The following is a 25,472-nucleotide window of genomic DNA, read 5'->3' on the forward strand; positions in this document are numbered from 1 at the left end:
CTGAAATGACTTGTTAATCGGCGCAGACACCACCAAGGGGACTCACCGGAGTGGAATCCAAGTGGAATTTGCATTTGGAGAAGAGTTTCTTGAACTTTTACCGTCTTCCTCTTTTTTTTTTTTTTTTTTTTTTTTTTTTTTTTTTTTTTTTTTTTTGGCTTCTTTCTTTTTTCCTCTCCCCTTCTCCGCTCGTCATTGGAGATGAACACATCGCGTTTGCATCCCAGAAAGTAGTCGCCGCGACTATTTCCCCCAAAGAGACAAGCACACATGTAGGAATGACAAAGGCTTGCGAAGGAGAGAGCGCAGCCCGCGGCCCGGAGAGATCCCCTCGATAATGGATTACTAAATGGGATACACGCTGTACCAGTCCGCTCCGAGCCCCGGCCGCCTGTCCGTCGATGCACCGAAAAGGTACGGCCCGGGCGCCCCGGCGCTCCCCACCTCCCGGGCAGCAGAACTCCAGCCTGAGGGTTCCGGGGCTGTGGCTAGCGCGTGCTGTCGGCTTTGTGGTGCCTGCGTTTTATTTTGTCTTGTGTCTCTGTTTCCCGAGTGTTGCGCGGTCCTGGGGGGGAACCGTGAGCCCTGCCTGCCTTTCCTCCAAGCCCGGCGCCCCAGAGTACGCCCGGCTACAAGTCGAGAGCTTTCCCACCCGCGTTGCGCACACGCCCGGCGCCGCCCCGGGCCGCGACGGCGCGTATGGCTGTTGCTCCCGGGGGTGTGTGTGTGTGCGAGATCCAAGGCTCATCCTCACGCCGGCCAAGCAGGGAGCAGAGCGGGCTCTAGAGGGTGGGATTCTTGGAAGCTCCCTGGCCCGGTGTCGAAGGCGGGGGAAGGGGTTATGCCCTCGAGGGCTGGAGGGGGTTGGGTAGAACAGCGCTGTTTTCGTCCAGAGCCAGGTGGGAGAAGGGGTTCCGCGGAGACGGTGTGGAAGCGGAGAGAATCTTTTGTTGTCAGTGTGGGGTCTGGGCTGGGCTCCGTGGAGTGCGAGAAACTTGTAATGGCCCTGGGCACCCGCGCGCCCTGTCTCTTGGTGAGATACTGGCTCCTGTGGCCGCTGCCACCAGAGGTTCCAGGCTTTGTTTGCTCGAATAAGTGTCCAGGAGCAGCCGTTCGGGTGACGCGGCGCCCCCGCCCTAGGTCCTGTTCTCCTCAGCTCCCAACTCGAGCTGCAAGGATATAGCCCGTTGCTACTGCGTCCCTCATGAGACACCGAGCCCTTTGCACCGGGCTGGCGCACGGTACGCCCTCCTCCTGGATCAGCGCGGTCTCGCTCTGGAAAGATGACCCAGGAGGGGGAAGGGTGAGAGACCTGGCAGGAGATGGCCCTGGGTTTGAAACCCAGACAAGGGCTCTGTCCCGACTCCTCACTGTGTCCTAGGGCGCTGCCATGGGGGCAGTGGGGCGCTGGAGAGTAAGCGGGGTAGTGCCCACCCACCCTGCCTGATCCTGATGGGGCGGGAAGTGTCTCTTGTCCCGATTCTCCGCGTTTTGCTCAGCTCCTCGCTTGGGGAGATGGTGCAAAACAGGATCCTGAGGTCTCCTCCCTCCTCGCACGACCCAAGCGGTACGGGGGGAGCCAGGGAGCGGTCCCGTAGTTGCGGACGTCGGGAAAGGAAACGGGATTCCGCTGTTTTTCCCGCTCCCTCGCCGCCCCTCCGCCCAGCGCCTCCTCCCACTTTACAGCGGCGGGGTCAGTAGACCAGGCGCTTCTGGAAAGTTTCCCTGAAAGCCAGGCGGCAGGCACGACCGGATTGGGGCTCAGCGTGTGCAGTCTGAGGGAAACTGGACCTGGAGGGAATCATGCGGACAGCTCCGGATGCAGCTAGGAGCTAGAACCCGGCCCTTTGGAGAGTGGAACCTCCTGGCCCGCAGTACTTGCTGGACAAGTCGGGGAAGGGATGGATGGGGAAGCAGGACCTGGAGGCAGGTGCGGGCACTGTGGACAGAGGCTGTGACGAAGGTGCGTGTGGACACAGGCCGGGACTCGCTGGCTTGCAAATAGCCAGCTCCAAGCGCAGCATCCCGAGCCATCTGCGCCCCGCGCACGATTTCCCAGTGTGTCTATCCAGGGAGGGGCGAAGCAGAGCCAGGTGTGCGTGGAGCGGGGCAGGATGGGAGACTGGAGGCGCTGTCTTCACAGCCAGGGCAAGCACTTCCAGGCAGCCTCCGGCCTGCATCGCAATGGGGAGCCCTGCAGGCTGTTCCGCGTCGGTCTTGGAGAGAAAGGTGGCTGCTTTGGAACTGCGGTGGCCAGGCACAGCCACAGTGGGATCGCTCCTTTTTTTGCGCTCAGCTTTTTTACGCTACTGAATGCAATCTGTGAAAGGTTTAAAACACAGGCGCGCAAGGACACACACACGCACACACTCGCGCTTGTAGGCACAACTTTCTTTACCTCAGATCTGAAAAGCCATTTAATCCACTTGCAGTGTTGTGCCAACAGGTCTCAGAAAAGCTATTTAATGCCCCCCAGCGCTGGCTTTTAAGTCTTTCCAGGATGGGAAGGTCGAGTGCCTTTGCCTTGTCTTTCTTTAGTCCTGAAATTGTTCGTCGTCCTTCCCCTGGTGGACACATCTTGGGCATGGAGTACGTGGTACGCTACAGTGATGGCGGGGAAGACTGGTGGTTTAATTAATTATTTAATTACGTTTTCTCCCCAAAGTAAAGATGCCTATGTTTAATTCTGAATGAAAAAACTCTACACTTTATTACACCATACCCAAATGGCTACCAGAGGTCAAGATTGCAAAAATTTTGTATGACTTTTTAATGCTGTGCTTAGTCTGCATGGAACAGTTTTATGATTTACAGTAAGCTTTGATTAAACTACTCCAGGCACCAAAGTTAATTATTAACCTAACCTTAAATACAGTGGCAGAACTATGTCTCCACCTATTAACCTAAACTATCTATTAAAAAATAATTGCACTAGCTATTTGAATTTTGTTTACCCATGCTTGTGTGTATGGTAATTTTTATTTGAATCTTGAGTAACCCTTGCTCCCTGTTACTATTTTGGTTTTAGGACGTTCTTGAATGAGGCACTTTGCAAACCAGTCTAAAGCAGGAAAGAATGAACATCAAATTTAAAATCTTACTTTTGTGTTAGAAGTCATTTTTCAACTTGTTGTAAAGAAGCATTCTACTTTATTTATGTTTCTTATTTACAGTGTTTGTGGGTGACAACCTTCCCCATATGTTAGGTTTTGCAGCTATCACCTTTTAGAGCTGTGCTACATTCTCAATAACACATATAATTCACATATGTAAATGTTAAGCAGATACCGAAAATCATTTCTGAGGAGCCGTCAGCTGAATATACTTACTGGACATAACAACTACTCTTAAACAGGTTAAAATTTTATAAGAATCACTATAGAACAGTCAAGTAAATGTCGAATGAATGAAATAGTTTTTCCACTCAGAGTGGACTTCTTTATTTTCCCTACAGTGAAAAAAATATATATGCCATCAAGTGAGTGGTTATTACAAGGCATCAGTAAGTGCACCTTTTTATTTACACACAAACACACACCCCTCAAGTTCTTCCAAAATCTAGTAAATGCTTTTTCCAACACTAAACACATACAGCAATTGTATTTTGAGTAGGCGGGTAACATTGCACAGTGAAGTCTAATGTGTTGAATCAGAAGCATAGCGAGAATTAGGAAGACTGTTATCTTCACCAAATAAAAATAAGGCATCCAAATTAAGAACTTGTATTAGATTCAAAATAAGTAGTCATGCTTTACTCCTATATGAAATGGAAGGAAAAATACTATTTTGAACCAGGAGTTAAGTCAGATAGTTTATTCTGTGTACATTGTGGTTCAGCTCTTTTCAGAACAGGACAAAAGAGTGATGATGGGATGAAAGTTTTTTTAGAACTAGATTGCCAAGAGCTAATATAGTCTCTCCATCTTATTTGTTTGCAGGAAGGAATCACAGAACAAGCTAAGCTAATTGCAAATGCTTTAATTAGGCATCTGCCATTTGTGTAAGGCAATGCCTAGGAAAGCCTATCTCTGCACTGCCCCTCTCCACACCCTTCTTTAGGTTTAGACAATTTTCTGTCCTCCTAGAGTAGACGAGTGCTCCTTGACATATTTATATAGGAGCTTTGTGTTATGGCAGCCACATTTGTGCATGTCGAGGAAGGTGATGCCTTGAAGCATTCTGCTGGGCCCTCCCATATCAGGACCCCCACTCTCTTGGGATGCCTTGGAGCCAAGTTTTCTCTGATATATTTCTATTTCAGCATGAAGGCTTTTCTCATCTGCTTTAAAATGTGCTGCAAGAGCAACTGAGCTATTCTCTGCTGGCAACCACATGGTTGCCTCTTGGGGATATGGTAAGGTGGAGAAAGGAGGGAGGCATTTAATCCCTTTGAAATGAGCAAATGAGATGTCATACCACACAAACCTCAAGGGGAGGAGTTCAGGACTTCTGACCATGGGACTGTTGCATATAGTCTATACACAAGGGTATCTTGCTTTGTGAAACAGATGAGCTCTTGCAAAACTTTATTACAATAATTCCATTTACACCAATAGAGGGTATCATATCAAACCATAATACACTGATGATTCCCAAGTAACCTCTTCAGCTTAGACCTCTCTCCTGGACCTCACAAAAAACCAGTGCTTAGTGGGTAGGCAGCTCCTCCTGAACCCAATAGAGGTCTCAAATTTAGGTTTAAAAAACCTAATTCTGTATCTTTCTCCGCCATATCTGCCTTTCTCATAATCTTCTCCATCATAGTAAATGGCAACTCCATTCTTTGAGTTGCTGGCCTGAGTTTAGTTCTCCTTGAAGCTTCTCTCTCACACCTACATCCATAGTGGCTGCAATGCTGTTGGCTCCACCTTCAGAATGCCTGCGGGCTTCCTTCAGGTGATCCTCCTCTGTGTGGCCCTCACATTAGCCAAACCATGGTCCTCTCCTGCTAGGTTTTCATGCCAGCTTCCCAACTAGCTTTCCTGCCTCTGCTCTTTTCTCAATGCAACAGGCAAAACACAGCAGTGATTTTTTCTTAAACTAAGTCCTATCAGATCACTACTCTGCTCAGATGTTTTCCCATCTTATTCCAATAAAAGCCAAGTCCTTCCTTTGGTCTTTGCAGCCCCACGTGATCTGCACTCAGGCTCCCGCCTCTCTGACCTCCACCCCTTGGGCTTCCTTGAATTTGTCAAGCATGGCATATACTTGGGGGCCTTTGCAAGGACTTACTCTTTCATGCCTTGGGATGGTTCTTTCCCTAGATAGCTACATGATTTGCTTCTCACATTCCTCAGGTCTCTGTTCAAATGTCACTTTCTCAGTGAAGCCTTTTGATCCCCTTATTTACTTTACTCTTTCCCACAGAACTCCCCACTGCTTGGCAGTCCTTATTTTTTTCTTAGCATTTTTCACAGTCTGACAAACTATATGTTGTCCTTGTTGATTTTCTGTCTTCCACTAGAACATAATGCCATAAGGATAGACATTTTTAGGTTTTATTCACTCTGGCACCTAAAACTGTGCCTGGCACATCATGGGCCATCCATAACAAGTGTTTGTTGAATGAATAAACAGTGAATCTTTTTTTGCAAACAACTAGTCTTTATTTTATCTATTTTGTCTGCCTTTTATATCATGTTTTTATCAAATGAGATACTTCATGCATGAATGTGTGTGTGTGTATAATCTTCCAAGCACATAGGTGGTATGGCTCATGCATCATTAGTGGAACATTTACTGTGTTGTTTTTCCAGTGGTAGTGATGGATTGGAGCCTGTTCATTCCCACACTCTCACCCAGTCCCCTCCTGTGTCCAAGAGCACACATCTGTGAGACACCTGGTTGTAACTGGAGGGAGTCTGAGTTAGGTAAAATCAACTTGCCAAGAAACAGAGCTAAGAAGACAGCCAGCATTTATGGGGCTTGAGCTTTTGACCCTGGCCTCATTTGTTCTGCATTCTAACCACTGACCACAGAATGTTCTTGTTTTTTTTGGAGTTTGCTAATAGTAGTTTTAAAATTCAACTTTCTGTCAGGAGAATATAGCATACTTTATTAACCCATGTTTCTTCCCCGTACCCGCACAGTATATCTGCTGTTGAGGATTCTGCACTTGGAGTCAAGAAGACTTGGGTTCCAGACTCTTACTACCTTGGACAAATCACTTAACTTCCCTGAGGCTGCATTATTTTAACTGAAAATTGTGAATAGCAAACCTATTCTTCCCAACTTATAGGATTGCTGGGAGAATATGAAATCATGAATGTGAATGTATTTAGCGAAATATTACACGCACTCTGGAAATTTGGGAAGTTTGATGTTAACCCCCTCTTTCCCACTCCAGACCCTGGATATAACAGAGGTCCTACTTCATCTTCTAAATTATTTTTAGAAGAATATACACTGTTCATGTAGTTTTAGTGTAAATCACATCATGCAACTAAATAATATGTTTGAATTCATTGAAATTGTACAGTTCACTTAGAGCATGGATAGCAACTTTATTAATTAGAACACCAATCATGTCAAGGAAATATTGCTTTCAACATGATCATTAAATCAGGCAAGGTCATGGGAGTGCCACTCTGCCAGGAATTATTTTAAAAGTAAGGTAATTGTTTTTGCTCAGTTAAATTGTGAAATAGTTCAAATCAATGTAATCATTAATGTAACACAGATATGTCAGGGTGAACCAGGACTACTAGAAGTTTCCATCTTTGCTGTAACAAGGCGAAATTCATTAGATTTTGTGGCATGAAGTTAATAAATGTGAAGGGAGTGTTGGAGGGAATGTAGTGGACAGCTCTAGAGGCATTGCTGAAGTCATGCTTTTTTGACAGACAATACACATGGATTTGTTTTGCCATTTACTAACAGTGAGACTTTAAGCCAGTTTCTTTTCTCCTTCAGTTTTCATTTACAAAGTGCTTGTATGATGATAATGTTATGGTTTTGAGAAGAATAAATGTGATAACATCTGTAAAATGCATAGCACAGTAACATCTGTAAAATGCATGTCACAATGCTGGGCACACAACAAGCAGTCATTCAACATAAGGTATTATTTTTACTTGGGTAAGAGTAGTTATGAAAAATGCCCTAGGAATGGACTTTGAAAAAGCAGATAGTACCTTTATTGTGGGGGGCAGGGGAAATAGTACAAAAGGAAATGACTCTGAATCTGTAATATAAAGAGATGATACAAAAGGAAACAACCTTTGGACTAGAAATAAACATTCATACCATAAACAGGCCATGATGTCTTGGGTTTTAAGTTGAGGAGCATGTGAACATGACACTTGCAGGGAAACAGGAAGCAGGGAATCTTTGAAATATCACACCCGAAACATGGAAGGAAAAAAACACTATATATAAAAAATAATAATAACAACAAGCAGAGCCTTATATCAAATAGGAGCCCAAGGGATAGCTTTTTAAAAATGATAGCTGTCACTTATTAACATTTTAATAATAAAATGTACACTCTGCACCTACATTTAGAATCTGAAAGCAACCCATAATGACTATTTTAGGGATGAGTTGAATTCCCAAGGACCACACCTGTCTTAGGAGAGAAACCCGGCTGCTGATTGGAACCCTTGAGGAGGTTGTGGCTAGGCCTTCTGCAAGAAGGTCTTCAGGGTGGCCATGCATCTGCCAAGTCACTCTTCCCTGCCCAAGCTTGAAATCAGTTTGGGAGAGTGTGAATCTCCCAGCAAAAGCAAACTACTGCCTTCCACACCAAAGGCAGGAAATAATTGGCTGACCCCAGTAGAGATAGCAGTTATTCTACTGACAGACACACTACTACAAAACCTGAAATTTGATTCAAATGATAGTCATACAAGTTCTTATCAGTGAGAAAAATCTGACTTCTAAAAGGCACAGCTGAAGGGGAAATAAATTGATGTTATCACCACAATTCCCTGCTACCATTATGTTTTCTAGGAATGCCTCCATGGCTTAGAGTTACAGTTATTTTCATGTAGGAAATAAAATGTTCTCAAACTCTATAAGTGGAAAGGGAATGGAAAGAGTGTGAGATAAATCAGTAATTAACATGCTGCAAGGACTGAAGTTTCAGATCCTTCTTAGCAGCCAGTATGGTGACTGTTGCTTTGAAAGTATTGTTAGTAATAGATATTTCCTCATGCAGCCTTTAGACTTGAAGCTTTCTTTTAATATTCCTGGGTGCTTTCTAGGAATTTCCAACTAACCTATAATTGTCATCTGTAGAAAATTAAATTCAAAGAACCCATGCCAATTAAAAAAATTTAGCAGAAGCAGCTCTAAAATTGGTGCTGTTCACCCCTTTCTTAGCCCTTTTGCCCCTCTACGCTTCAAAGACCAGCCTTTGGCCATGATTTGATTTGAAGCATTTATAGAACAGAACAGGATCTGGCATTAAATACAATGAAAACATGCCATTGGAAAATAAACATTGTTAGAGACTGGGAAGAAATAAAGATTGTATTAATTATGGTTTAATGTTCTATGAGAGTTTTACAGACAAGCTCTCTGTGATGGATCCATTCTTCTTTCCCTGTTCCTATTTCTGATTCGTTTTTTAAAGAAGAATATTCAATCTTTTCATTAATATTGCAGCGACTTCAGCACTTCCCCACCCCTCCCCCAGACTCCTACTGTCCTTGAATGAGGAAACTGAGAGAATACTGATTGAGCTGCTGAATGGAAATGTTCCTTTCCTGAAAATGGAATGCTTTACACAAAATTGCATTCCACAAAAAAACACTCAAAACAATTCAACAACTGTCCCTCCGCCTTTCTACCCAGAGAGCCACTTGACTTCATTCACATATTTTGGTTTTTCAATGTATTTGTTCTCAGGCCTCAAATACCCAGGTGGAAAACCATTCTATTAAGCCTTTCACTATTTTTAAAACATGAGCATCTGAGTTTCTAAGAACATTCTCATTCCTGCATAGTGAGTGATAAATAGAAACCAAATTGTTTATAGCATTCTAAACTCAAGTATACGTGGCAGAATGACAGTGGAGTTGATTTTTATAAGAATACTTGTTAATGGTTTTCGAGATGGATTCTGTGCTAATTCTTCTTGTATCATGAATGATGGCCCTAGCTAGACACTGTCGCTGGGATCTTCATCTATTAATCATGGAGGCTGCTTTCTTATTCGGTTGCCATAGTTTCAGTGCCTCAGATAGTGTTGGGGTGTCTTGGGAAAGGTTTGAGATATACTAGGGCTTGCAAGCCTTGCAGTTATTTTGGCAGTTGTGCTCTGAAAAACTGAAAACCGCTTCTCATATAATTCAGTGTTGGATTAAAAGAGGCAACTTCTGAGAGTGTCTCCCTGGACCTTGTTATGTGCACATCCAGCTGATATTTACTCCAGGATTTGCCTCTTGCTCAGTCTTGCTGGCAAAAAAAAATAAATAAATCAAAATACAGTCCAGAGGCTGATGTCACTTTCATATTTCAACAAGAAAGCAAAGGGGTGCAAACTCTTCATTAAGGCTATTCACAAATGTGGAGGTAAATGAGGGCATTCACGACTTTGCTTAAAATTTCGGCTTCATAATTTCGTTTTGGCTCTGCAGATTACTAAATAAATAAAATGACATCATGATTGCTGTGTGTTGTGTGTTATTTTGGCAATGGAAACATGTAGAGCTTTACTTCAGGTTTAACCTTTCCTTTTTTACGCTTGACACTCATTGCTAAGGAGCTAGAGACCATTTTACTGTATTTTGCAACAAAAGGCACATACATTTTGGACGGTGCATCTGCTGCTTTGTCAACTCTTGAATAGTATATGAACATTTTTCATTTATTTAATAATTTCAATATTTTGCTATTTTTTTTTTTTAGGTTTGTGACTGTAGGGTTGATTAGAAAATGTTCTCCAGTGGTGTATACGTTGTGTGACTTGGTCAAGAAAGGATTTGGGGAGTAAATTGCTGTAAGAGGGTGATACACATACCCACATTCCGGTGATTTATGTGCTTCACGTGTGATGTAGAACACAGCTTGCTTCTGTTAGGCAAATTTGGCCTTGTGTAACAGATAGTGGTACACTTCATGTTTCAGTTTCCATTTCTTAAGTGGACTTTCAAGGACTCCTGCCAGTCTAAGCCAAGCAATTAAATTCCTTTGTAGATTAAAACATAAAATAATCTCACACTGGAAGCAAACAGTGCTGAATTCAAGACATGTAAAGCATAAATGAAAATCTAGGCTGATTTAGAAGAAGAAACTTTGAATTCCTTACAAATGGGACTAATCTAGAAAATTAGTCATATTTTTTTTCCTTTTTACTAGAAAATGACTAGTTTTTATTTCAGAGTAAGCTTCAAAGCAGCGTTTTAAATTTCTCCAGATCCAGCCTGCCAAAATTTTTGTGTAAGATCAACAAGCATTTTTAATGCACGTGCCTATTTTGTTGACCCATCCCTTACCCAACCACACTAAAGGATTGATTTTAGAGGCCAATAATGTGAAGTAAATTAAAAGGATAACATGGCCTTAATTGCTACTGGCTTCACCAGGCTTCTAGGCACCGGAATTTCTTGTGGAGAAACACTTTTAAGTGTCACAGCAGTTTTTGATCATGTGGTCTGGCTCACCCAGAGGCTTCAATTATCTCCCAGCCCTTCTCCACTTCCCCTCAGATATCTCCAAGAAGCAAAGAAAATGTGCATTTGTAAATTCAGTATTATGGACCCCTGATTATTTGGCAGGGTAAGAAAATAGGTTCTGTTCGTTTTACCATATTCGCATAGGCTAAATGTTTAAACAACAACAAAAGACATGGAATGGAGGAGAACAGTGGGACTAAGATCAAAGCTTTTTTCATTAAAAAGAATTTTGTTGAATTGAGTTCATTCTCCTCTCAAATGATAACAAGATTGTGATTACTCTTGGGTGTCGGGTTAGACACAACATTGCACACGTAGCCTTAAGAAAAGTAAAGAGTACTTTTTGTGTGGATGTCAGTCAAATACAATGTGGACTTTAATTAACCTTAATTAATGATTTCTGATTACAGATTTTCTTTTGTATGCCTTGGAGGCTGTATTTAGGTAGAGTATTTTCAGCCAGTAGTGACATGAACTTGCTTCCTTTGTCTTGCCATGCAAACCACACTAGATTCTCATTACAATGAAAAATGTGATTCTACATCATTTCAGAATGGTCACACGAAGAATGAAATATCACTTGGGGAACAACTGAAATTTGTAAGTGGTGTGGAGTATTTGAATCTTCAGAGGAATCATTTCTAATTCTAAAGGAATTTACCTATCAAAATTGCTGATATTTACTGGCTTCTGGCTGGATTTGAGGCCATTCCTTCAAAGATTGAATGAGATTTTAAGTGGTGCCCCAGTTCTTTCAAATAAAAGCATACTACAGAAGTGCTGGACCTAGTAGCATTTCCATTGTCCAAGTGTACCCTTTACAAAGTACTAAACATAACAACTAGGGAATATTGTAGACACTGTGGAGAATTGGGCATCTTTTTTTTTTTTTCCATGAAGGCAATTTATTAACAGAAAATATTTTTGAGGAGTCTTGCTCACAGATAGTGACCACGGCGACCCCTCTTCCTGCGGGTGCTGCCAAAGGGGATGGGGGTGACGTCCTCAATCTGCCCCATCTTCATACCGGAGGGGGCAAGGGCTCTGAGGGCCGACTAGGCCCCAGGTCCGGGGGTCTTGGTCCTATTGCCTCCTGTGGCCTGGAGTTCCTTGCACCTCTGAGCCACATCCTGGGCAGCCAACATAGCAGCATATGGCGAGGATTCATCTCAGTCTGCCTTCACCTCCATCCCACCAGTCACATGGCAGAGGGTTTCTTTGCCAGAAAGATCAGTGACATGGACAAAAGTGTCATTGAAGGATGCAACGATATGGCAGACACCAAATACGTTTTCGCCTTCAGCCACCTGAGGTCAGAGGCTGATGACCTGTTCTTCCTTTTCCTTCCCCTTTCGAGGTGCCATTTCTGCACGTTGTCTCCAGACTCCACACCGGAAAGAGTGGGCCTTATTTTTGATTAAAAGTACTTTTTCCTGTGTCTTGAGTTTTAGAACAGATATCAAAAACCTAAATAAGGATGTTAATGTGCTATTTACATTCAACTTTTAACTAGAGGGTCTAATAAAGGCTAGATATATTAATGCCAATTTATGAATTAAATTTCTCTGTGAACAATTATTTTGTAGCTTATACAAAACCCTAATAGCATATAACCCATCTAGTTTAGTGTAATTATGCTTATGAATTATAAATACTTAGCTTTTACAATTAGACTTACCGATCTGTAGGCACCTTAATGAGAAATTACCGAAATTAAATTGATTCATAATATTTGCTGTACTGTGTTCCAGGGTAGTGGTTATCTAAAATAAGTTTTAGAGTATGTGTCTGACCGCATGCAGTATGGCTTTACTTTTAATAGAAAAAACGTCCTCTCTGTTGCATGATCCCACCTTTGTCCAAGGAGGAGATGTCAAAAGTTAGAAAAAGCAGAGTAGTTTCATATGTAGTGAAGAGAAAAGGTAACACATCTTTTGGATACATTTTTTTTTAATTATAAAGGGATATTCAGAGTACAGGGAAAGGTTTCTATTAAAAAGTCAACTTTTATCTACAAGGTGTTTCCTCTCATTTGTGATGAGGGGAAGTTCAACATGTTCAATATGCTGGTTAATTAATTCTCCAGGGATATCTCCGAGTGTGATGCTTTCGTTTTCATATTTTGTTGTGTCCAAAACACAAAACCTGTTAATATTGCCCAAACACATCCGTTCCCAAGAATTAAAAGGACAATGTAATTGCCTTTGCTGCTAGAAAACAGCTACATCGAGTTCTCCAGCAGATCTTCCAACATGCCAGGTGTGCAAGACAAGCCTTTGAAATGTTGTGAATAACTTGACATTATCACATTGTTATTGAAATGCAAATTCTGTGTAGAACATGAAAGAGTTTTAAATGTACGAATAGGACAATGCAAGTCGTCAACCATACTTAGTCTTAACTTGCCTGTTCTGTGAAAAGTAATCATAATGTATTTGCATCTTTTATTGTTTTTCCTTGGCCATGTTTAAAGTGCTCAACACACGTTTCTGGGTGGCACCTTGTTGGGGAGAGAATAGATTGGCTCCCAGCTTTGAGGTGTTTAGATAGGGCTGTTCTGCCCAGGAAGGAGATATGTTTCCCCAAATTAGTCTTGCTGAGTTCTACAATACAATTAGAAGTCAGGCTTACTGACTGTATTTAATGGTGTTATTATTAACAATAAAGACTATTTATGTAGTGCTTGTATTTTTCAAAGTGTGTTTATAAACATTGCCTTATTTCGTCTTATCACAACCCTCCAGGTTAGGCAGGATAGGTATTATTACACCCAATTTAAAGATGAGATAACAGGTTCAAAGAGGTCAAGTAATTTGCCTAAGAGCACACCTCTAGTAAGGGAAGGGCCTGGACAAGGTCCCAAACCATATGAATCTGAGTTTTGTGCTCCTCCATATCGCTGTGTTGTTTACTCAGTATTTAAAATTTAAAAAGTGTTAAAATTGTCCAATCCTAGTTGTTCTCACATGGCTCCTATTACACTGAAGTGAATCCTGACACAGAACAAGTTTAGAAGTAGCTTTTTGAGGATTTCATCTGAGGCTTTAGTGCAACCGGGACCTAAATTCCTACTTCTCGGTGAAATACCATTGCTAAGAGGGGACACTCACTGTCTCTGGAGGTTCTTAGAGTCTTGAGTCAGTCACCCTAAGAAATATCAAATGGCAAATGGTAGGTGATTTTATTTGGGATTCTAGTCCTATTTTATGGTCGGGATAAAAATAAATAGTTACATAAGGGTGGCAGTTTTGACCCTGGCACAGGGTAGAACTGGAGGGACAGAAGTTTGAATTAGATACTCTGTCAGGAATATCCTCCTGGGACTTGCAACTCATACCTATAAAACAAACACGTTTTTAGCAAGGAATGAAATAGACTGCATGGCACAACCTAAGTGAATCTTCCCTCTGACAAAGGTCATTGTACTCTGGTTCAGGCTACTAGATCTAGTGAAAGCAGCAGCTCAATTTAATTCAATAGATAATATATTTAGCACCTACTCTTGGCAAGGAAAAGTTCTACACACTGCAGAGAGACAGCGATGAACTAGTTCAGAATTTACTGCTTGCGTACCTACTGTAGGCCCACATTTTAGTGAAGAAGGTAGAGATGTGAAAAATCTTTCTAGTGTAAGGTCTGACTATTCTCTGTCCCAAATGCAGAATGCAGAAGATGCTAAGAAGGCGAAAAGTGGCTCTGTCCAGCTGGGAGATCGGGCTGGGCTCCATTGAAGGAGGAAGCATTTCAATTGCGGAGTGAGGTCTCCGTATTTGGGAGGCAAGGGGGAGGAGGAACAGTGGGGTGAAGGGAAAGGCAGGAGCAAGGCCCAGAGATGGGGAATGTAGGACTTGGCCCCTGAACAGCAAGGGGCCCTCCTGGTGACTGGAGCACAGGGACAACATGATGTGGGGAAGCCCTGAAGACAGAGGAGGCATTGAGGCAGCTTGTGGAGGGTTCTGCCCAGGGTGCTGCAGGTGGCTGAAGCTTTTCAGCAAGAGGATGATGTCACCAGATATGTGTTTTAGAAGTATAAATCTGCTAAGACTGTGAGTGGAGAAAGGAAACAGATTTTGGGTATGTTGGCATGGTACAGCCAACAGGATTTGGGGCCAGTTGGATGTGTCGGGTAAGGGAGGGGAAGGAGTAAAAAATGGTTCCAAGGTATCACCTCTGGGGAGCTGAGTGGATGGTTGTGGCATTGGCCAGGACAGGAACCCAGGTTTACAGACAAAACATTTAACTGCTGTCATAAACCGTATTTAAGTGACACATAATAAGCACAACACCAAAGTCCAACACCTAGTTGCAACGCTCTCTTACTGGTCGGAACTCTGAGAGCACACCAACAAACAACACCGGTCGGTGTGGAGCAATGCGCTGTTTTCGTGAGACCCTAGCTGCAGACAGGCTGAGGCCTAACATGGCGTCAGCCCCAATTGAGGACGGGGCAGGGGTTTTATAGTCTCCTCTAAACAGGAAGTGTCCCAGTCTGACGTAATTGCTACGTGATACCCTGATGGCCTCTCTCAATCTCAGGGGGGTAACTATCTTCTGGCGCATTGGGACTGGGCCTGAGGAGGGAGGAGTTATTCATCCTCCCAAGCTTTCAGGCCAGGGGAGAATCTTTCACTAGTCCTATTGTGCTCACCCTCAGCTCTTCACAAAGAGTGCTAAAGTTTTTAAGATTGAGTATGTTTAAACTGTCGCCATTTGATCTGGCAGTTGGGACCACTTTCTTCAACCTTAGGGAGATTCATACCATAATATGAGGTGGCTAACACGAGGAAGACGGAAGCACGTTCATTGCATCTATAAAAACCACTGTTACAAATGGGCAGGAGGACCAAGCGCTAAATGGTCTGTTCATGTAAAAATCGGGGCATATGTGGAGCCACCTAGTTCCTGTTTATTTCATTCCAAACAATTTTACTTTATGAAAGTTTTTAAATTCTGAAATTAGATATACATGTGTTCTCCCTCTCACCCCATCTCAATATTGGGCATATTTATATGAGTATTTATCTTTTAAATTGCCATGTGCAACTGAGATGTTAGAGATGATGTAATTCACAAAACACAAATAACGCTTAAATTGTGTTGATTTAATAAGATAGTGTTAATCAGACAGCTAGGCCTTTTTTTTCTTTTTTTGCTGCATTGTGCTAAAATTGAACACCGCTTATATAGTGGACAGGAAAATGTGTTCAGTGATATTTTACTTAGGAATAAGTAAATCTTCATTGCATAGATGATTGGGGAATCACAAATTTCATTTTATGGTTTCAGCCTTTAAGTGTTGATACGGTACAGTTGTCCAGAAGAATCTTTTGATGTCTCTACTAGTTTAGCTAATACTTATACTATTTAAAAGAATCCTTAAATGATGGGTATTCTCTAATGCATGCGGGGCTTAAAACCTAGATGATGGATTCATAGGTGCAGCAAACCACCATGGCACATGTATACCTATGTAACAACCCTGTACGTTTAGCACATGTATCCCAGGACTTAAAGCAAAATAAAAATTAAAAAAGATGGGTATTCTATATTTATCTTTCATGTTGCATTTTTCTTTGTGGGGTTTCTAAATAAAACTTGTAACATGAATGTTTTTATTCTCATTCTGTATTTTAAAAAGAAGCTGAGTAACAAAAGGAAAACAAAACAGGATTGGAAAAATCAACTATTTTCAAGGGGCTTTAACAAACCAAATATCTAGAAAGGTTCTAGAGAACCTTTATGAAACTGTTTGCTTGGATGTCTTATTTTAAAGGCATATTAGAAGTAAAAATTAAGGAATGGTTTGATTTTTTAAAAAATGTTGGGACACCGTATTTGAGTTGGTATCATAATGCCGAGAAACCGAATTATAGATTATTTATCTATTACATGCCACATTATTGCATAGTTGTGCTATCGCTTGTTTCAAACTTTACTTGGAGGCTGCCCTCTAGTGTTACTGAATCTCAGCACAAGCACTTTTGTTTAGATCCCATGAAAGGTGACAAAACACACAGAGGATGCTACCATCTAGTCAGCAGCTAGATTGTTAAGTTTATGATACATAGTTTGAAAGATTTTGAATAAATTAAAATGTGCACATCACCAGTGCTCTTGATGGCATAGAAGACAACATTAGAAAAAACACACACCGATGACTGTGAATTGAAGCCATATCCAGAATACGAAGTCTAACACAGGTTTTAGGACTACCTTAACCAATTAACTTCACTTTTATTTTCTATTTTGTATGTGCAAAAAAGCTACATGTGATAAAATAAGCTCTGTCTAAATAAAGCTATAAGAACTTCTTCAGTTAGTTTAACTAAAAATTACAGGTATTAAGAAAAGCACTTTGGGAGGCCAAAGCAAGCCAGTTGCTTGAGGCCAGGAGTTTGAGATAAGCCTGGGCAACATGGTGAAATCCCGTCTCTACTAAAAATACAAAAATTAGCCAGGAGTGATGTCTCACGCCTGTAATCCCAGCAACTTGGGAGACTGAGGCACGAGAATTGCTTGAACCCAGGAGGTGGAGATTGTGCCACTGCACTGCAGCCTGGGAGACAGAGTGAGACTTTCTCAAAAAACAAAAAGAAAAGTATTTCAACCACCATCGGGTGGGATGTGTTTGACCAGACAGCCTCAAAGTTTATGATATAATTAGTCCTCAGAGAGGAGTTCTCAAACTTCAACACATTTTTCTATTCCAAACCTTCAAAGAGTAGATCCAAGCACTTTAAAGATTATTCTCTAAAGATATTAAGAAGAGAAGCACACCCGCAACCTAAACGGTGGTGTTAAGTACTTTTCTGACAATAGTGCCAACTCTGCTTTTTCTTGGATGTAGAGTAAGCATACACCAGAGTCTGCAGAAAGTGGGGAGAGTAAATTTCAGACACAGTAGCTATTTTTTGCATGTATAATGATGGCATTCTCAGTGGATTATGAAGGTAACGTTGCAACACTCCAAGTACATCCAGCTCACAGCAGCAGAGTGACTGACGTGTGTTCTATAAAAATGGTTGCTGGTAACAGTGATTTTCCAGTTTTGAAACTCAGATCAGGAAGAACAACTAAAACCATATTAGTGCTAGACACACACAAAATGAAGCTGAACACCAAAATGACACTTGGAAGTCAGCTTTTCTTCTAGAGGGGTGTTACGATAGAGTAGTTAAAAGTATGGGCTCTGGAGGTTGCTATTCTATTGGCTGTGAGATCTTGGGAACATTACTTAACATCTCTGCGCCTCGTATTCGTCATCTGTAAAGGGGAAATACTAATGGCACCTACCTCATAAAGGGAGTCTGATGATTAAATGAAACAGTATGCACCAGAATGATGGTACAATAAAAATTAGCTATTAATATTTGACACCAAATCCTCCTAATATAATTAGATAAATTCAATGTTTTTGTCACCAGCAGGATATGGGTTCTTGACAAGTAAAACTAAAAAGACAGGATGATGAGGAGATGATAGTGTCCAGATGAATCTTTCTGTCAGTTTCTGTCTCTATGTTCTTTTGTGTGTCAGAGCTTGGTTTAAAATAACTGAGTAAATAATCATGATTTCATGTTATTTAGGAAATATAGTGCATGCCTACCATGTGCAGAGAGCTAAATTAGATCCTATTGGATATTTCTAAAATATTAAATAAGGCATTAGGGGTTAGGTGACTGTGTTTTGCCACAGTTTTTATTTGCCTTTGTTGGGTCCAGTGCCCAGTTAGGAGCCTATGTTTATCAGGCCCATGAGGCCCTGAGCTATAGCCTTCCTGTCTTCTGTTCTCAGAGGAAGAAACTCTGAGGTCATAATATCAAGTGTTTCCTCACTGGGTGAGTGTTCTGAATGCAGTGTTTAGATTGTAGGTAATGTAGATTGTGTATTTGGAAACACAGTACTCAGGAATTTTCACTAACAAAGAGGGCCCAAAGATCTCTGTTAATTAATTAGATTTTTAAAAAATATGTATTTATCTTTTAGAGACTGGTCTCCTTCCGTTGCCCAAGTTGAAGTGTAGTGGCATGGCATGATCATAGCTTACTGCAGCCTCGAGCTCCTGGGCTCAAGTAATCCTCCTGAGTAGTTGGGATTACAGGTGCACACTGAGCCTGGATAATTTTTACAATTTTTTTTTTTTTTTTTTTTTTGGAGAGGGAGTCTTGCCATGTTGCTCAGGCTAGTCCAGAACTCCTGGCTTCAAGTGGCCCGCCTGCCTCAGCCTCCCAAGTAGCTGGGATTACAGGCATGAGCCACTGCACCTGGCTCTGTTAACTTAATGTTTGACTCAAAACCAGTGTATAGATACAAACAAGTTTATTTTGTATAATAAAACTTTGTTATATGTGGCATTAACTACTTGTACCAATAAACTGAATTGTCAAATTGAGCCATGGGCTTTAAATACTTGTCCCTCACAAAATCAAATAGTTGAACCGCTAAACAGCAAAGTGGGTAATTTGGAAAGTAAAGCCCTATTCTGAGCCTGCCTTCACCCCTACTTCACTGAGGTGTAATGAGAAGATAGAAAAGAAGTTGGGTGAGTCAAGAAGAGAAACAAGGGTTGAACTGATCATTAGCTCTCAAGCAAACAAGAGTTAATTGTGGCTTTATCCATTCCAGTTTACTCGGGTGGGCAGAACGTGATTCACAAAAATAAGGAACTTGTTGGTCAGGGGTTAGGGAATGTTCTAACAACAGCTTGGAGACTGGGTGTCTCTGGAGCTGGATAATGGGAACTGGGGCCCCTCCTTCCCAGTAGCAGAGAGGATTGTGTTCATTTGGTATTCACCCAAAGTCAGAACCATCTGACAGCTGTTTGGTGTTTCTTGTGAAATGGACTTGGGCCCTGACCAGATGCTAGTGGACAGATGTTCACAACACAAAAACCTTCATCAAAATAGGCACTAATTGGCACCCTCCTGACAATCTCAACAAATAAGACAGGAATGGGCTGCATCTGCTGTTGACCATCTCAATGCCCAAGCCTGCCTCTCCTGGCTTAGGGAGGAGGCCCTATTGGGGAACTGAACTTTCTCCATAGCCAGGGATTGTTGGTTCCAGGGCTTCTTGACATGAAACTCCCAAAAGGTATTGAATATTTGTTTTATATGTATATATGCTTGTATGTATGTACTTAATTGAAACCTTTTAAGAAGGTAGGCCAAGGAAGGATCATTTGGACTTCACCACCCACCTCTCACCAAGGCAAGTCTTAAAATGCAGAATCTTCTCCACAAAGTTGGTTGCTATGCAGTACTTTTTGAACAAATACTTTATACAAATTGTTACATATTACCTTCATATGAACCCCTCCAAATAAATGTGTGTATTTTATCCGTGATGTAGTTTTGTGAAAATATTTCTGTTAAATGGATTTTAAAAACCTAAAACTGTTTTAAAGTGGATATTTCAGGGGCAAACTGATGCCCCATAAATCATTAGATCGGGCTTGCTCCTACTTGTACAGGATACAATTAAGTTTGATTTCAACAGTTCAACTATCTTTTTAGTGCCTAAGACACTTTTTGAGTAAGCATTCTCTCCTCTTTTTTTTTCCTCTCAATTTTGCAAGTTGGGAACAAACTCTAACTCCTGGCTTATTATTAATACTGTTGGAATCCGTTACCCATCTATGTACCGGAAAATAATAATTCTTTCTAAGGCAGGATGTAGTTTTACAATGTATGGTTTAAAACACTTTTACTGATGCTACTGTTTATTACTGTTTATTACAGTAGAAAGCCCTTTCCTACTACAGGACTCTCTGTGGCCCTCCTCCCATCATTACCCATTGAAGTCTTCTTTTTCCCACTCCTCTCCAGAAATACAGATTTAAGAACGATCCATCCTCCACCACAGATATTTCCAAAACACAATCTGTATTAACCCAGCTAAGGCTGGACACATTTCACCAGTCATTTCTATAATTATTTATTTTAAAAAAATGATAGACGTGGTTGCTGTATCATATGGAGTGTGAGAAACTATCTTATCATGATACTATTCATCCTGGTTGAAAGGATGTTGGTTTTTTCCCCCTAACATCTCACTCAGGATTTCTCTGGACCAGGAATCCACCCCCTCTTTCCCATTCTCTAGTGTGGCTCCTGCCCCTTTGAATGAAAGGCTGCTCTGACTAAAGGAGCTAGAATATGCCCAGCAACCAAGGCCGGGTACTATTGAGTCCATTGTTTGCTCCCAGCACTGTGGAGCCAAATCTCATTTTATAGCACAGTGTGTTCTAGGAATTCCACTTCATCAGTACAACAGACCTTCTCTAATGCCTTCCTATTTTCCCCATTTGCTGCTGTCACAGGCAGCGCCACACAGTCCTGCGGCAGGCAATTATAATTCACTTCTCTCCAAGGCTCTGCTCTCCCCCTTTTGCAAGGGACCACAAGGCATCAGCTGCCATATTAAATAGACTCTAATGACACCAAGTGTGAGCCGCCAGAGCTGTGGTTGTGATGGTGTGTTTAAGATTTAATCCCTTTGAGGGACTGAACCTGGAGTTCAGAGGTGGTTTCACCGAGGTTTATAAGAAATTTCGCTAAGATTATACTTAATGGATTTTCAAGTACTGAAATGTATTTGTGTTTAAAGTGAATATATTAATAAAACTTTCTGAACACAGTCACAAAAAATAGATCTGATAAAAAGTTATGTAATGTATTATTCAAAGTAATATAATGTAGTTGTCTAATAACAATATATGTGCATATGTGCTGTATGTACTCATTTTCCCTCTATAGTTTTCTAAGCAGTTTGCTTTTTTCTAAATGGAGAAGTGTCCTTTGGTGACTCACAAGGATTCTGGGGAATGACCGAATGCTCCCTAGAGCACGGCCAACTCCTCCTGGGCCCTTGTCTGTGCCAGGAGATGCTTTTCTCCTGGAGACAAGATCACCATCATTAGTAACTTATCCCTACACCCAATCCATAAAAAATTTTACTCTTTAAAATGTTCCAGCATATTTTGGCAATAGTGGAATGAAAAGGTATTCGTTTTTGTCACATCTGGCAACATTTTGGCAATACTTATGAAATTATTTTCTATTGGATTTGTAAAAGTGCCCCATTAGTAACACTTCCTGTAAGTGTTACTAATAAATAAATAAATAAGCTTTCCCATAGCTGTCCCCTCACCAAAATAGATCGGTTTTGAACCTTCCTGCCAGTAGAGAGGATGTGGCCTGATGCTCGCTCCAAGACGGTGGCTGTCTCACCTTTATACTGCCCGGGCCACTTAACTAAATTGCTCCATGGCCTCATGTAGCTATGCTGAAGGATGGAGAAGAGCATCCCTTTAATGAACCCAGAGTATTTCATTTATTACCAAAGCATTAGTTGACCCAGAGAGTGACCAAGTAATTAGTGTAAAGTTTTGCAGAGCTTTTTTATATGCACCATCTCATTTCATTCCTATAGTCCTCTATGGCACCTGCATTTACCCTGGCTTGGAAAAATAGAACTTCTCCTCTTGACTAAAAAGATAGTCTGTGTAAAGCTATGTGTTTTATCACTTCACCCAAATATTGTTCTTTGCAATTTTCAACTGAACAAACTAAAACATATTTTAAAAAGTGGTTGACTACAAAATCCTTTTTTAAAATAAATGTGTACATCAGAGGAAGCCTTTAGGCCATAAATACTATTATTTTATACATTCTAGGACATTTTAAAGAGCAGGATAAAGCCTGTAGCTCACCTTGCAGTGCTCTCCAGGTTAATCAGTGATTCTCTGACTGGTGTCAGTGACATTTGGTGGGTAGTGATTGGCATGCCTGTATTTTCCTTTGTCACCATTTCTTCAGGTTAATGTAGAAAACTGCAGTCAGAATTTACAGACAAAATCCTGTGACTTGCTCTCAGGAGAATCCTTGTGACAAACATCTGGCAGATATGTTTGAAAGTCCTACGATAGCTGTCAGAAAGTTGATGGCTCCTGATACGTTACGTTGTCAGTCCAGACACATTAATTCTTTAGTGGGATTATTGATGTTGTTGTAGCACATCTGCGTTTAATTGCAGACAGGAAGCTGAAAGAGAAAGCTTCTTGTGATTACAACCTCTGAGATACCTATTATATCTGAACTTAACAATCAGGTCAAAACTTAGTGGTGGGTGGGAAGGAAAAGATGTGCATGGGTGAAGAGACTGCATGTCACTGATGACTTGCAGAGAAGCCAGCACCTGGGTTCAAATCCACCACTCTCTAGCTCCTTGGGCCTCAGTTTCCTCCTCTGTAAAATGGAATATTAATAGCATCTGCCTCATAGTGTTGCTGTGAGGATTAAATTAGTCCATATGTATACATTCCCTTGAGTGCCCGTTACTTCATAAGCACTAGGTAAGTGTTTCCTATTTTGATGTTTCCCCCCAAATCTTCTGCTTTGTAAAGGTAAATCTTCTGCTGATAGAGGATGAGCTGCAAAGAGAGAGAGAGAGAGAGAGTGTGTGTGTGTGTGTGTGTGTATGTGTGTGTGCGTGTGCTCCAGACTTTCTATCATGCAGGGTTGATTCTACACTTTAATTGTAACATGGGCATATTTGACTTTTGTTGCTTACGTTATCCATTTTGACACCTCCCCTACTCTCAAAGCCCCTGCATGTCACTTGCTTCCTCTACTTTTTCCCTTCAGATTATTTCACCCATGTTCTATTTGGTCATGACCTGTACTTGTACCTCATCTAAGTGATGCTTTATGAATTCCATGAAGCCACTCATCTTTGAGGCCCCCAAGAACAGAGACTATTCCCTAATGATCCTTTTGTGCAGTGTTAGTTGTTGAATGTGCTAACGGATGCCAACGTTTGAAACTGGTATTGATCTATGACCTCTTTTGACAATGTTAGATTCCTATAGTTTAGAGTGAGAATTTTAGGCATGAGGCTGCTTGAGGGACTGGGTTGCCCAAAACAAACCTGATCTCCAGGGTTGAAGTTTGGGCATCTATGAGTCAATGCCCATCAGGTGATTGTGATGATCAATCAATATTAGGAGCCTCTAATTTAATTAATCATCCTGAAAATAATGTTCCTTATGTGTAAGATTATTAGAAAACCAAGCTTTTCTCTCAGAGTTTTGGTGCAGATCAAATGATGTCCTGTTTTTACAAAGCCTGAAGCCCAGGTAAACCTAAGGCACTGTTATTACTGTTATTACTGCAGAGCACCTGGGTGCTGTGGAAGGTCCCCAGGCTACAGGGTGCAGAGCTGTCCACTGGGCACATGCTGACAGATCCTTCAAAAAATGATAATTAAAGAAGAATAGATCAACATTTCTGGGAAAATCATCTCTTTTGCCCTCTCATTTGTTCAGTAAATCCAGTTAAAGGCAAAGTTTCCAGTCCTCAGAGCCTACCATGGGATTCCTGTATCATTAGCTATTGTTAACATTAGCACTTTTGGAGTATTATTTCACAGACATGGTTTCAATGTCCAGAACCAAAAGGTGGAGAAATGGTGTCAGATAACCTTAGAGAGGATCATTTTCTTGGTAATCTCTCCTTTCTTAAAATAATCTAGAGGTTGCTGACAATGTGAAATTTGTGACTAACCTTCAGTAGATATGTTGATTTTGCTTTTAAAATAAAAACCAAGGAGGCTTAGAAGTAGTCATAAGACGAAATATTTTGAAAATGAATGACCTAAAATAATCAATGAATATGAATAACATTTATATTTTAACATGACAATGACTGTGATTTAAAGTGCCTCTAAAAGAATTAACTCATTAACCATCAGTCCCTTTCCACTGAAACCCGAAAGCAATTCAGTTTCATATTTTCTGCTTGTACAAGTTTAGGATCCATCACTGACTCAAACATGATCATTTGGATGACCAGTTAGAAGGTCCAGGAGCAATGCAACCAGTATTTCTGGGTCACAGCTAATTGAATGTAATGTGTGCTGTGATCAATCGTACAGGTAGCACTTTGCAAAGAGGTGTTTGTGAAAGTGCATGAGTATTGTTTGTGCATTCTGATTATTGTTTGTATACTACTAAATACTCTGAAAAGTGTTATAATTTGTACATAGTATGAATGATTTGGAGGGGAAACTCCCTTGTGAATTTTGTATAAAGAGTGTACTGCATTCCTGCTGTCACCAGAAAAGTACTGATATGGCATATTCTGTTAACAGTAATTGGATAGGTACACCTTGTTAGAAGAGAAGAGGGTAATTTCCCACTTATTATAAATAAAATTATTCTTATTTCATGTCTCCTGTGTCTACCTCTGTTTATATTTTGTTTCTCTGGGCAATGTTGGTGGAGATGAAAAGAAAATTAACCTCTATAACCTGCAGTCAGAGGATAGACAACCGTGGGTCCTTGGGGTTTCAGCTTGAGTTACCTCCATACCAACTCCCCATTCTTGTTTCGCCTTCCTAATCCATGAGGGCTTCATGGTAGTCTGGTCTTCTCTAGGAGATAAGCATGATCAAGATCTTCCTGCTTCTAATCTCTCCTCTCCAGGCTTCAGTGCTTCTGTTCTAGTGCTGAGCTCTCAATATGCTATGGGAGGGTTTGGAATGGGGGAACTTATTCCATTATGAATGCTCACCTCTCTGACTCCAAGAGAAATTTCTATTTCTAGATTCAGACTCTCAAATGTAGAGGCTAATAAAGACTTGTAAAGTATGCTTTTAGTAGGTCCCTGGCAATATTAAAGGAATTTAGCGTGTGATGTTTTTTCCATCTAGTTTTTAAGAGATGATTTATCAGGTCCATTTTGTTGTTTGCTTATAATGATTTTTATTTTTATTTTTCGTTGATTCATCAGAGAGCCTGAAATGTGCTTATTTGGTCTTTCCATCAGCTAGCACTGAGAACCTTTAAATCAG

General features: G+C 41.1%; 1 protein-coding gene across 2 annotated transcripts in view; it reads left to right on the forward strand.

Moving 5' to 3' along the window:
• SEMA6A (sema domain, transmembrane domain (TM), and cytoplasmic domain, (semaphorin) 6A) overlaps nucleotides 1-25,472 on the forward strand; it is a 143,854-nt gene continuing 118,382 nt past the window's right edge. For both annotated transcript variants that reach the window (XM_011972857.1, XM_011972858.1), the window contains exon 1: nucleotides 1-414. The gene's annotated coding sequence lies outside the window, so the exon portion shown is untranslated. The remainder of the gene's footprint in view (nucleotides 415-25,472) is intronic.

Source organism: Mandrillus leucophaeus, unplaced genomic scaffold (assembly GCF_000951045.1).
Source record: "Mandrillus leucophaeus isolate KB7577 unplaced genomic scaffold, Mleu.le_1.0 Scaffold131, whole genome shotgun sequence".
Classification (NCBI taxonomy): domain Eukaryota; kingdom Metazoa; phylum Chordata; class Mammalia; order Primates; family Cercopithecidae; genus Mandrillus; species Mandrillus leucophaeus.